At 39.2% G+C, this 12,289-nt stretch overlaps 1 long non-coding RNA gene across 1 annotated transcript in view; it reads right to left on the bottom strand.

Annotated features, from left to right (window-relative positions):
- The window catches only part of LOC126299131 (uncharacterized), a 101,941-nt gene extending 91,880 nt beyond the window's left edge, over positions 1-10,061 (bottom strand). The window contains exon 1 of the long non-coding RNA XR_007552727.1: positions 9,913-10,061. This is a non-coding gene — a long non-coding RNA (uncharacterized LOC126299131). The remainder of the gene's footprint in view (positions 1-9,912) is intronic.
- Positions 10,062-12,289: the final 2,228 nt, after the last annotated feature.

The raw sequence follows: 12,289 nt of genomic DNA on the forward strand, positions 1-12,289 counted from the left end.
ACACGACCGAGGCAAACCAAGTTGTCAACGTCACGGGATGGAGGCGGTCATACTACTTCCTGGCCTCAGAACAAGAGAGACGGTCCAAAGTTTTTAATTCTTGAATCTTCTTCTTCTTCTTCTTCTTCTTCTTCTTCTGATACGCGGGGCAGGTTAAAGATCTAGGCGAGTGGAGGCCAGGACAATTGACGCACCGAGGTGGTGGGGTGCATGCATGTTCCTCACTAAGAAGACGTCCACAATCGCCACAAAGGGGCTCAGCCTCACACTGTGATGACATGTACCCGAAGCGCACACTGAAAGCAGCGCATAGGAGGTGGGACGCAAGGTCGCACGTTGCACCGCTAGCACATCACCTTTACCTTCTCCGGGAGAACGTCCCCCTCGAAGGCGAGGATAAAGGCCCCGGTGTCGATGCGATGGTCTTTGGGGGCGCACTGGACTCGTCAGACGAAATGCACGCCTCGGCACTCCAGGTTGGCCCTGAGCTTCTCATCAGATTGCAGCAGGATGTCCCAATGAAAAATAACCCCCTGTGTCCTATTCAGTGCCAGATGCGGGACAATGGACACTGGGATGTCCTCTAGTCGGTCGCACGCATGGAGCGCCGCCGACTGTGTGGTGGAGGTGGTCTTTATAAGAACAGACCCCGAACGCATTTTACTGAGAGCCTCGATTTCTCCGAAGATGTCCTCGATGTGCTGGACAAAGAACATGGGCTTGGAGGTGGCGAACGTCCCCCCATTGGTCTGAGAACAGACTAAATAGCGGGGGAAGTACTTTGCCCCAAGCCGGCGGGCCTGTCCTTCCTCCCAGGGAGTGGCCAAGGGGAAAGGGCAGGAGAACCAGAACCATATACAGTACCTTTCTTTTTAAAAGACTCAGCCGCAGAGTGACCTGATACATATTGACGTTTCATCTTCTAAACGTCCGCCCCGATACCACCCACTCCGACCAGGGGCTCCCCCCATGGGCGCCACCCAGCCTCAGCAAGGGCCACCTGGCAGGATGACCGTTGCCGGGAGTCCTGATGCCTCAAGGAGACGGGCATCTACTCCTTGGCTGACATGGGGAGGGTGCAGCTCAGGTATCGGCAGTACGATCCCTGTGTTGTCAGGGGGCTACAACCTAGAGGGTACATAACGACCCCACCACAACGGGCTGGCTACCGTGCTGGATTTCGGGTGCCATGGAAAGTACATCATGATCGTAGGTCCAGATGGGGATGCACTATGGGCGTAACTTGTGCAACCCATCAGGCGTTTAGGCCCAATTTGAGGAATAGTGGGTGCAGTTATGCCGCCGTTACAATGCTGAGTGCCAAGGTCTTAGTGCACTGAGGACTAGTGATACACCACGTAAGGCATCCTTCCCCAAAAGGCTCGTACTTCTTTAGAATTTTGAAAAATGGAGGTCAAACCCCAAGGGGGACCATCACATGGAAGGCCGAAATGGTTAAAACTCCTTTTAGTCGCCTCTTACGACAGGCAGGAATACCTCGGGGTTATTCTTATCCCGGACCCGCAGGGGGGAGCACCTGTTTTGTATAGCCTGCAGGTGGCACAAGTGTGTTGGTGCGTATATCATCAGAGGTCTAGTCAGTATCATGTAGATGGACGTTGACACCCACCTATTCAGTATGCTTTTCCTGTTGAGCATTGGGTAAAGCTGTTCGAGCCTCACATTTACTGATTCTGTTATTAAGTCCATGTGTGCTGTGCCGCTCCCCCTCCCCCCTCCCCAAAGGCCAAGATGATGGCACCGGTGGCAACCTGATTATCCCTTGGTCCCTGGTGGACATGCCGGATGAAATGGACATCTCGCTGCTCTAAATTGGCATGCAGCTCATTGTCAGACTGTGAAAGAAGATCCCTGTGAAATATAGTACCCTGGACAATATTTAAGCTCTAATGGGGCGTGATGGAAACAAAGCTCTCCCAGCTTGTCACAGGCGAGTAGTGCTTGTGACTGAGCAGAGGATTCTGTTTTGATTATGAGTGACCTTGATTATTGTGGATTTACGTGCGTGGGTTGTGTGTGGGGGGAGTTGTTTTATGATTATGTTGTAGAGCCCTTTTTTTGTTGCTCTTGTTGATTTGTAAGGTGTGACTGATTTCAGTTTATTTTGTGGTTTTATTCATTGGTGGTTTTTTGCTTTGGGAGGGGGAGTGAGAGGGGGGGGGGGGAAGCGTGGATGGTTCGGCAATGGTTGGTTGTGTGTGTGTGTGGGCGAGCGCGTGCCGGTGGGCGCTGTTGTGATGTGTGTATCTATAGTGTATTGATTATGCTCTAATTTATGTAGTGGTTTGATTTTTGGGTATTTGAGGTACTGTAGTTCTGGTTTTCTTTTTTGTAGTTGTAGGTGTTGGTTTTTTGGTATCGATAGTAGTTGTGTATCTATATAGGTCAAAGATTCCTATTTTCGTAGTTGTACGTGTTTTTTGTGGTATCGACAGTTGCGGTTGACCTACATAGGTCCAGGGAAGTGTCAGATTCCTATGGATTTTGTTGGTGTAGCGGAATGTTGTAATGTTGTGTGTATTGGGATCGTGGTGTGATTTTTTTACCCTTAAATTTAACTTGTCCCCACACTAAAACCCCCAATTTACCTCTTTATATTTTTGGAGGGAGATGTTATTGTCTGTGTGTGTGTGGGGGGGGGGGGGAGCGGTGACGTCAAAGGCGCCATAATGGAGACATTGATAATAGCCCAATGATTTCAATAAAAACAGGATACACAACTGACGTGCTTTGAACCCTTGGAAATTGTAACCATCAACCTTTGTTTGGCTGGCAACTCCATACATATAGGTCGTGTTGTTTTGTGCTTTCTGTTGTTTGACAATCATTCATTCATGAGCAATTTATTAAGTTTGTGAAGCTATAATGGTGAAATATTGTGTAGCTCATGGTTGTAAAGAACTCCAGAGGAAAGGCAGTGGAGTGCAATTTCATTGATAAGTTATATTTTGAAACTTCCCGACTGAGACTCGAACTCGGGACCTTTGCCTTTCACGGGCAAGTGCTCTACCAACTGAGCTACCGAAGCACGACTCACGCTCGGTACTCACAGCTTTACTTCTGCCAGTATCCGTCTCCTACCTTCCAAACTTTACAGAAGCTCCCCCAGGGTGTGGCTAAGCCATGTCTCCACAGTATCCTTTCTTTCAGGAGTGCTAGTTCTGCATGTTTCGCAGAAGAGCTTCTGTAAAGTTTGGAAGGTAGGAGACGGATACTGGCAGAAGTACAGCTGTGAGTACCAGGCGTGAGTCGTGCTTCGGTAGCTCAGTTGGTAGAGCACTTGCCCGCGAAAGGCAAAGGTCCCGAGTTCGAGTCTCGGTCGGGCACACAGTTTTAATCTGCCAGGAACTTTCATATCAGAGCACACTCCGCTGCAGAGTGAAAATCACATTCAGGAAGTTATATTTTGTTCAGAACGTTTTGTTTCTGCTGCTCTGTATTTCATGTATAAATTGGACTACTGTAAATGATATTTCTTGGATTCAGTTTTGTATTTGCCTCTTGTTTATGCAGGTTTTCATTTTCTCGTCCGGAAATTCTGAAATTATGGGTGCATCAATTCGTAGAGACAAGTGGTCACCTACTGCATACAGTATGACATGAAGCACTTTACAGAAAACTTATCAAGTGAGGCCAGGAGCATCATTAAGACTGTTAAAAGAAGATACCATCTCATCCGTATGATTTTCCAAAAAATATGCAGAAAAAATATGACTGCAAGGTGACAGTTGGTTCGTAAAGAACCTGCTAGTACTCAAGTAAGTAGAATATGTTACAAGCTTTGAATTATAATTGTATAGGCCTAAATGAAATAAACATCAATAGGTCTATATTTATAATTATTGTTTTAACCTTACTTATGAAGGTTTTATAATTTTGAACTGTTGTGATGTATGCAAATTTACAATGACCTCCTTTCTTGCAGGATGTAAACCAGGCAGGTGTACAACTGGGAAAGTCTCCTGAAGCACTTGCTGAAAATGAAGGAATTCAGGCAAACCTCCCTTCACCAACAAAAACAAATTTAAGAAAGAAGATTGTAAATGGCTGTAGGCCGATGAAACAAAAAGATTTCGATAATGGCAAAGCTGATCAATGAACCTGAAAAAAAGGACACCTGAACAGTGATTTAGAGAATCATATAAACTTTAATTTTAGTGGTTTTCCTGTGCACTTCATCGTTAACGAATTGAAAAACTCCGTGTGTGACAAACAAGCTAGAAGATACTGAGATCTGAAAACAGTTCGCTCAGACACTGCATTTTTATTCACCTAAAGCATTTAGATATGTTAGATCATTATTTAGTCTGCCCCATACAAACTGCATCAGATCTTGGATCTCCTCTGTCATCTGTGAGCCTGATTTCATCCTTGAAGTGTTCAGTTTCTTAAAAGAAAACATGGAGAAAAACCCTGCTTAAAAGAATGTGCTTTAATTTTTGACAGTATGATGATCCATAAATAATTGTTATGGGACAATAGTAGAAAAAATTAACAGTGGTTATGTAAATTTTGGTGGCATTAAGCCAGTAGATTAGGATGAACTAGCTAGAGAAGCATTAGTATTCCAAATTGTTTCCTACAGGAAAAAAATTTAAATGTCCAGTTGCATATTTTTTTGTAAACAGTATTCAAGCTGATCTTTTAGTTGAATTATTCCATACATGCCTCCTGAAATTACATGAAGTTGGTGTAGTTGTATGGTCCATCACATGTGACAGCCTAGTTGTAAACCTGCCAGTTTTGAAAAACAATGGCTGCAACAATGAACATGGTAATATTATTTCGTATTGTAAGCAGCCTTCAGCTGAATTCAATGTTTATGTAGTTTTGGACCCTTGCCACATGCTGAAATTAACAAGAAATACTTTGGCTGACAAACAGATTTTGCACACAGTTGATGGTGAAGTCCAGTGGAGCCACATTGTTAATTTAAATGAACTCCAGGAGAGTGAAGGCTTGAAGTTTACTAATTCAGTCACCAGCCAGCATGTTAAGTTCCACAATAAGAAGATCAATGTCTCTCTTGCTGCTCAAACTCTGAGTTCAAGTGTAGCAGATGCTATTGAACTTCTTGATTCACATCAACATACAGATTTTGAAGAGTCAGCTGCAACTGTTTCTTTTATCAGAAAAGTAGACAAATTATTTTATTTGTTAAACAGCAGAAATATTTTTTTCGAAAGGCTTCAAACAACCATTAAATATGTTCAACATTTATTTCTGCCATAATTATTATGAAGAGATAGAATATTTTTTGAAGTATCTCCATTCAAGGTTTATCCATTCTATGGCACCCTCTTAAGACATTTGCTGTCGATTAAAAGTGTAGGAATGCTTGCTACAGAATTTCTTTTCCTTGACACAGACCCATTTCAGTATTTTTTAATGTATAAAGTGTCGAGATCAACTCGAATTATTATTTTCATGTATTAGAGGTAAAGGTGGCTGGAACAATAACCCAAATACTATTCAGTTCCAGTCAGCTCTCAAAGCCCTATTATTATTATTAAAAAAATACCATATGCTCTGGATGTAAGACAAATGTACTCGATTTTGAATCAAACAGTGTGTTTTCAACTGCTCAGTTTAGGTACCGCCATGTTCAAACAGAAAATATTAATGTAAATGATGTTTCACTGAGTGTGTTTAGATTATTGTAGTAGACTGAATGACTAAACCTCAGCAATATTTTATATTACATAGCAGGATTTGTAGTTATGAAATGTTAAAAGGTTTGAAATTTTGTGTACTAATTTGTTAATTTTTGATAACGACAAAGTAAGTGACCACACACATTGCCAGAGGCATTTGTCTGACCCAAATACTTTTACTCAGCAGGTTTCTGGAGGAGGACTTAAGCTTGCTTCTGAAGCAGTTTATAAAATTATTATTTATTGTGAGAAGTAGTTTTGTATGTTTGCAAATGTGGAAGATTTGGGTAAGGATTAGATTAGATTAGATTAGATTAGATTAATACTTGTTCCATAGAACATGAATACGACACTTCGTAATGATGTGGAACGTGTCAGGTTAATAAAAGATGTCTGTACAAGAAATTACATTACACAAAATATTGCATGACACTAATGATTAAGGTTTTTTTTCCTTAGTTTATATCTAAAAATTCAGCCAATGAGTAGAAGGAGTTGTCATCTAGAAATTCTTTTAATTTATTTTTAAATGTTAGTTGGCTATCTGTCAGGCTTTTGATGCTGTTTGGTAGGTGCCCAAAGACTTTTGTGGCAGCATAATTTACCCCTTTCTGTGCCAAAGTCAGATTTAACCCTGCATAGTGAAGATCATCCTTTCTCCTGGTGTTATAGGTATGCACACTGCTATTACTTTTGAATTGGGTTGGATTATTATCAACAAATTTCATAAGGGAATATATATACTGTGAGGTTACTGTGAGGATCCCTAGATCCTTAAATAGATGTCTGCAGGATGACCGTGGGTGGGCTCCAGCAATTATTCTGATTACACGTTTTTGTGCAATGAATACTTTTCTACTCAACGATGAATTACCCCAGAATATGATGCCATACGAAAGCAGTGAATGAAAGTAGGCATAGTAAGCTAATTTACTGAGATTCTTATCACCAAAATTTGCAATAACCCTAATAGCATACGTAGCTGAACTCAGACGTTTCAGCAGACCATCAATGTGTTGCTTCCAGTTTAACCTCTCATCAATGGACACACCTAAAAATTTTGAAAATTCTACCTTAGCTACAGACTTCTGTTCAAATTCTATATTTATTACTGGAGTTGTGCCATTTACTGTACGCAACTGTATATACTGTGTTTTATCAAAATTTAAAGAGAGTCCGTTTGCTGAGAACCACTTAATAATTTTGTGAAAAACATCATTTACAATTACATCACTTAGTTCTTGGTTTTTGGATGTTATTACTATACTTGTATCATCAGCAAAAAGAACTAACTTTGCATCTTCATCAATGTGGAATGGTAAGTCATTAATGTATATTAAGAACAGTAAAGGACCTAAGACCGAACCCTGTGGGACCCCGTGCTTGATAGCACCCCAGTTTGAGGAATCAGCTGTTTTAACATTACACGAACCACTTATTTCAACTTTCTGCATTCTTCCAGTTAAGTATGAATTAAACCATTTGTGCACTGCCCCACTCAAACCACAATGATTTAGCTTATCTAAAAGAATTCCATGATTTAGACAATCAAAGGCCTTTGAGAGATCACAAAAAATACCAATGGGTGATGTCCGGTTATTCAGAGCATTTAATATTTGATCAGTGAAAGCATATATAGCATTTTCTGTTGAAAAGCCTTTCTGAAAACCAAACTGACATTTTGTTAGTACTTTATTTTTACAAATATGGGAGGCTATTCTTGAATACATTACTTTCTCAAAAATTTTTGATAGAGCTGTCAGAAGAGAGATTGGGCAGTAGTGGTTGACATCCGACGTATCCCCCTTTTTATGCAATGGTTTTACAATGGCATATTTCAGTCTATCAGAGAAAACACCCTGCTCCAAAGAGCTATTACATACGTGGCTGAGAATCCTACTTATCTGTGGGGAACAAGCTTTAAGTACTTAAGGTTTATTCCTAGTTTGTAAATTCAGTGCCTCACCATTTTTCTATTAATGAAAAACTATTTTTGGACCTAATTCACATTCTATAAGTTCTGCATTTGGCCTATTGGGCATGCCCAAAACAAAACTTATTAAAGTTATTGCGTCAACATATATTGTAGTTAGGCTTAGAGAAAATGCAAAAAATGTATCAGATAAGATCGGTGGAAAACACTATTCTGTTCGACAGAAGCTGACAAATATTATTTTGTTTTCAAATGTATAACATAAATGAAAAATACAAATTAATGTGGAACTGAAAATTGTATACTTCTAAGTTTTTTTTTTCACCCTTTGCACAAAAACTAGATCAAAGTATCAGAAGTTTTATCATACTGAACGTTTTGTTTAAATAGGGGAGAATGGGGATGGTAAAAGTGGACACAAAATAATTTTAATCAAACAATCTTTTTGTTTTGGGAAAAAAGGTCTTATTTATATATAAAAGAACTGTGTCAACTTTTACCCCTTGCCACTTCAGTTTATGGCAACACTTCACAGTGGGGTAAATGTGGACAGATTGCATTTGTTTAGATTTTTCCATTTGGTGATCAAACTCTAAGAAACAGAATCACGTTAATGATTCTTTTAGTATGAAAACTGATTAATAGAGATACATTAAATCTTAAAAATCTGCCTCAAACTGTGTAGAGATAAATCTTGAAATATAAAAACTGTCTGTACTAGGCCCACCCACTCCCTACATATTGCATTTTATTTCGAATGAAAGTCGTCAAACTTTTAACGACACATGTAATAATAGTTACAATAAAATTACAGAACTGCTGTGTCGTCAAGGAAGTTTTGTTTTTCAGTTTTTCAGCTGATAATGTGAAGAGGATATTTTTAAACAGCAGGCTACATCTCTATTTTCTGTAGGCATTTAATGCTTCCTGTTCAAATAATTGCCAGACCGAGCAGTCACTGTCAAAAATACAAAATTCAGATAAAATTCGATGTTTTGTGCTCATAATAATGGCAAAATTTTACTCTTCTACTTGCGGAACAGCTGTATACATGCAGTTAGATAGATAGAGAGAGATACGTTTAGCAAAATGGCGGGCAAAGAAGTCTAGCGTCATGACTTCGTAACACACAATGCTGCCTCCAGATAATCTAGCCATTCTCGCCATATTGATGACGTCTTAGATCAAAGCAGACTGATGGAATCGGACGATTATGTAATCCCATAATAGTCATTGTATACCTTAGTTAAAATCTCGTTATATTAAAGTGATATGTCTGCATGTGACAAACAATAAGCTATTTACTTTATTAATAATGCAAGGTATTTTTTTTGGTGAGCGTCTTAAAACTGTACAACGATCTATGTAGTTTCAACATAAACCATTTTAATACCAATTGACTACAAGTATATATAGTATTAACAACAATTTCCGGAAAATGTTGATTCATTTCAACATTAATTAATGTCCCATATTTTGATTATGGAAATCTGGTCGCCCTCCACTAACTGCATCGGAAATATGGTATTACAGCTTCACATGGCTTGTAAGAGTCAAAATAACACCAGTGGAGCTATATTTCTGTATGCACCTTTTAATTTATGTGAATATAATGATACCGATACCAGTAAATTTTTCCTATACGTTATCCATTTGTTTCAACACATTCCAACACATTTAAATACACAACAGGGTCTATGATTCTCAAATTAGGTAGACGAAATTGTCCTATTCTGCTGTAGTTCAACTACATTTCCTATCACCAGAATTATGCCGTAAAAACCACTCAAACTCTACTGCCTCAATGCAACCTCCAGTGAGTTAAATCTTGTAGAAATAGCTTATACCAAAATATATTAACAGCGAATTTGCGTATTCATTTCAACATTTAGGCCTATGTACTGCCACGAAGCATTTGTCGAACATTGCTATCTATATCATAATGCATCTATCAGAAGCACAAATCTTCAGACATAATAGGTGTTACAGAACATGGATTTCGGAAGAAATTAGTTCCTAAGAATTCTGCTTGTGTGTGCTGCTCTACAGCACCGTAGCTTCTTTATATTCGGTAATACTTATTTCCTGCTCCTGGTTTAGATTGTAGCTCATTTCCAAGCGTTACGCCATAAGACTGTGAATTCTATTTCTCAGATATGATATGACAATAGAAATTCTGTATCGTCATATTTTACATTTCGTATTCCATTAATGCATATTCATTTACTTATGCCCTGTATTGTAAATAAAATATTTACTACTTATTAGAATGAAAAATTTGCACTTTTATAACATTTTACTCACCAAAAACTGCAAAATACTGCGAAGCATAACACTAGCCGCACTGCCCTCGTTCCTTCACACATCAGTTGGAGAGACAGATGGTATTCCCGTTCCCGTACTCGCACACCTAAAGGCCCTGACTTGTTTCTGATTCTAACAGGTGAAAGCAAATCTCCGTATCGATCAGTTGCGTTTGACTGGTCTCGGGTCTGCAGCTCGTAGCTCTTCCTGGTGGCAGATTGCGAAACTTTCCATGCGCCCTTGCGTTTGATTCATTCCGCGCGAAATTAAAAATTTTCGGTTCATTAATGAGGTTTTAAACTCATGCGCGTTATCACAGTCTTCACACCAAAGTGTGTCAAGTGACTTGCCCGTTTTTTGTAGTCTACGGTTTAGGTAATGAAGGAATTTACAAAAAAATTCACGAAAAAATAGCCTACAACTAAAACCATAGGTAAACTATCCCCAAACTATGAGTAATTTTTCATGAGCAGTCCTACACTAAACATTAAATGCAAAGTAAGTTTTCATTATACTGGGCTCCTAATATTTCAGTTTTCCTATGAAATATTCCTTGCTGCTCCTAGCAGACTTATGCGTCTGAAATATCTTTTACAGTGTTACAAAATAACTGATTAAGGAACCAAGGAAAACAAAAAATCCCTCATAGCAAAAATAGCACTCTCTGGCAGAACTTTCAGTGTCAGTGGTGTCACAAATGAATATACCCTATACTCAGGGCCCCTAAAAACCTAGCTAAATATGGAGAATTAGAGAAGGAAAATGTCAGAGAAGACAACCTTTTAAAAAGTTCCATTTCAATATTTTACATTTTTTTTTACTCTGTGCATTTTTGCCACAGCAGAGTAATAAATATGCTAAAATGCAGGGCCGGCGCAAGCCCAAGTGCCGCCCCGTGCGAGCTGCTAAACGTTTGTGGAATTTTATTTAAACAAATCTGTAGGAAATGTCAGCAATCAATTGCAAGTTTTGTTTTTACTTTTCAGATCTACCTACGTTTCGGCCACTGAGTGGTCAGTCTCACAGCTGTTAATAAGTGCTTACATCTAAACCGTCATATTGACAGTTATGTTCAGCATGACGGTATAGATGTAAACATAACTCAAAGCATTGAGAATAGCCACACTGTGCCCGAAATCTATGTAGATCTGGAAAATAAAAACAAGGATTGCGACTGATCGGTGACATTCTCTACAGATTTGTACAAAGCAGTCACTGGGCACCAGCTCAAAAATAGAGTCAAAACTGATTGAAGAAATCTAGCTAATTTTAATAAGCCTTGTGAATTTACAAAAATGTTCAAATGTGTATGAAATCTTATGGGACTTAACTGCTAAGGTCATCAGTCCCTAAGCTTACACACTACTTAACCTGAATTATCCTAAGGACAAACACAAACGCCCATGCCCGAGTGAGGACTCGAACCTCCGCCGGGACCAGCCGCACAGTCCATGACTGCAGCGCAGGAGACCGATCGGCTAATCCCGCGCGGCATGAACTTACAGTTAATGTAAATAAACATTTTTCATTGGTTGTGAACAGATAATGTATTCAACGGAAAACAAAATATATTTAAAATTTAACGATAATTTGGTTTTAACAATAATATGTACAATAACTAATTTTGAACAAAATAAGAAACAACACAGTAAATAACTAAGATACTGATCATAATATAAAAATTTAAAAAATACTGGACGAATCGAACCTTCCTGGCTTTTGTTTGTGCAAACTTTTTCACACGATCTGTGTAATTTAAGACCTCTGCAAGGTCGTGCTCAATCGATATTGTTGCAAGATCATTCAAATGAGTTTGGCTTATCGTTGATCTGAGGTACGTCTTTATCAATTTCAGTTTTGAGAAACTCCTCTCTCCACTCGCAGCTGTCACTGGGAGTGTTAGGAAAATTCTCAGAGCAATGTTAACATTAGGTCAAAAATTATGTTTTCCTATAAACTTCAGAGCCTCTTTTGGACCTATTCCAGGTTTCAACAATGTTGAAAGCACTTTTAGTTCTTCCCTCGACTCCAGTGCATCAATGTCTCTTGACTCATGATCTTGCAAAATCTCTGCAAGGTTTCTACACTTTGTGTCCAGGCTGTCAGGAGGTGCATTATTCAGCTCCCCGTTGTCGTGAGGAAATCAAAATAATCACAATGAGATTTCAGTTGATTGGATCTCTCTACATCTAAAAGATAATAGTAGGATTCAATCTTGCAACGTTTTGCTGGGTCGTCTATTGTCTCATCCCTTCCTTCATAGGTAAAGCGTATTGGCTTCTTACTTCGTCGCCGGAAAACACTTATCTGTGGTAACGTTAGATCTTCTAGCTGTAATTACGTAGCCAATTCCTTGGAATCCGTCAAGAAAGACACA

The sequence above is a fragment of the Schistocerca gregaria genome, chromosome X, assembly GCF_023897955.1.
Source record: "Schistocerca gregaria isolate iqSchGreg1 chromosome X, iqSchGreg1.2, whole genome shotgun sequence".
Lineage (NCBI taxonomy): Eukaryota > Metazoa > Arthropoda > Insecta > Orthoptera > Acrididae > Schistocerca > Schistocerca gregaria.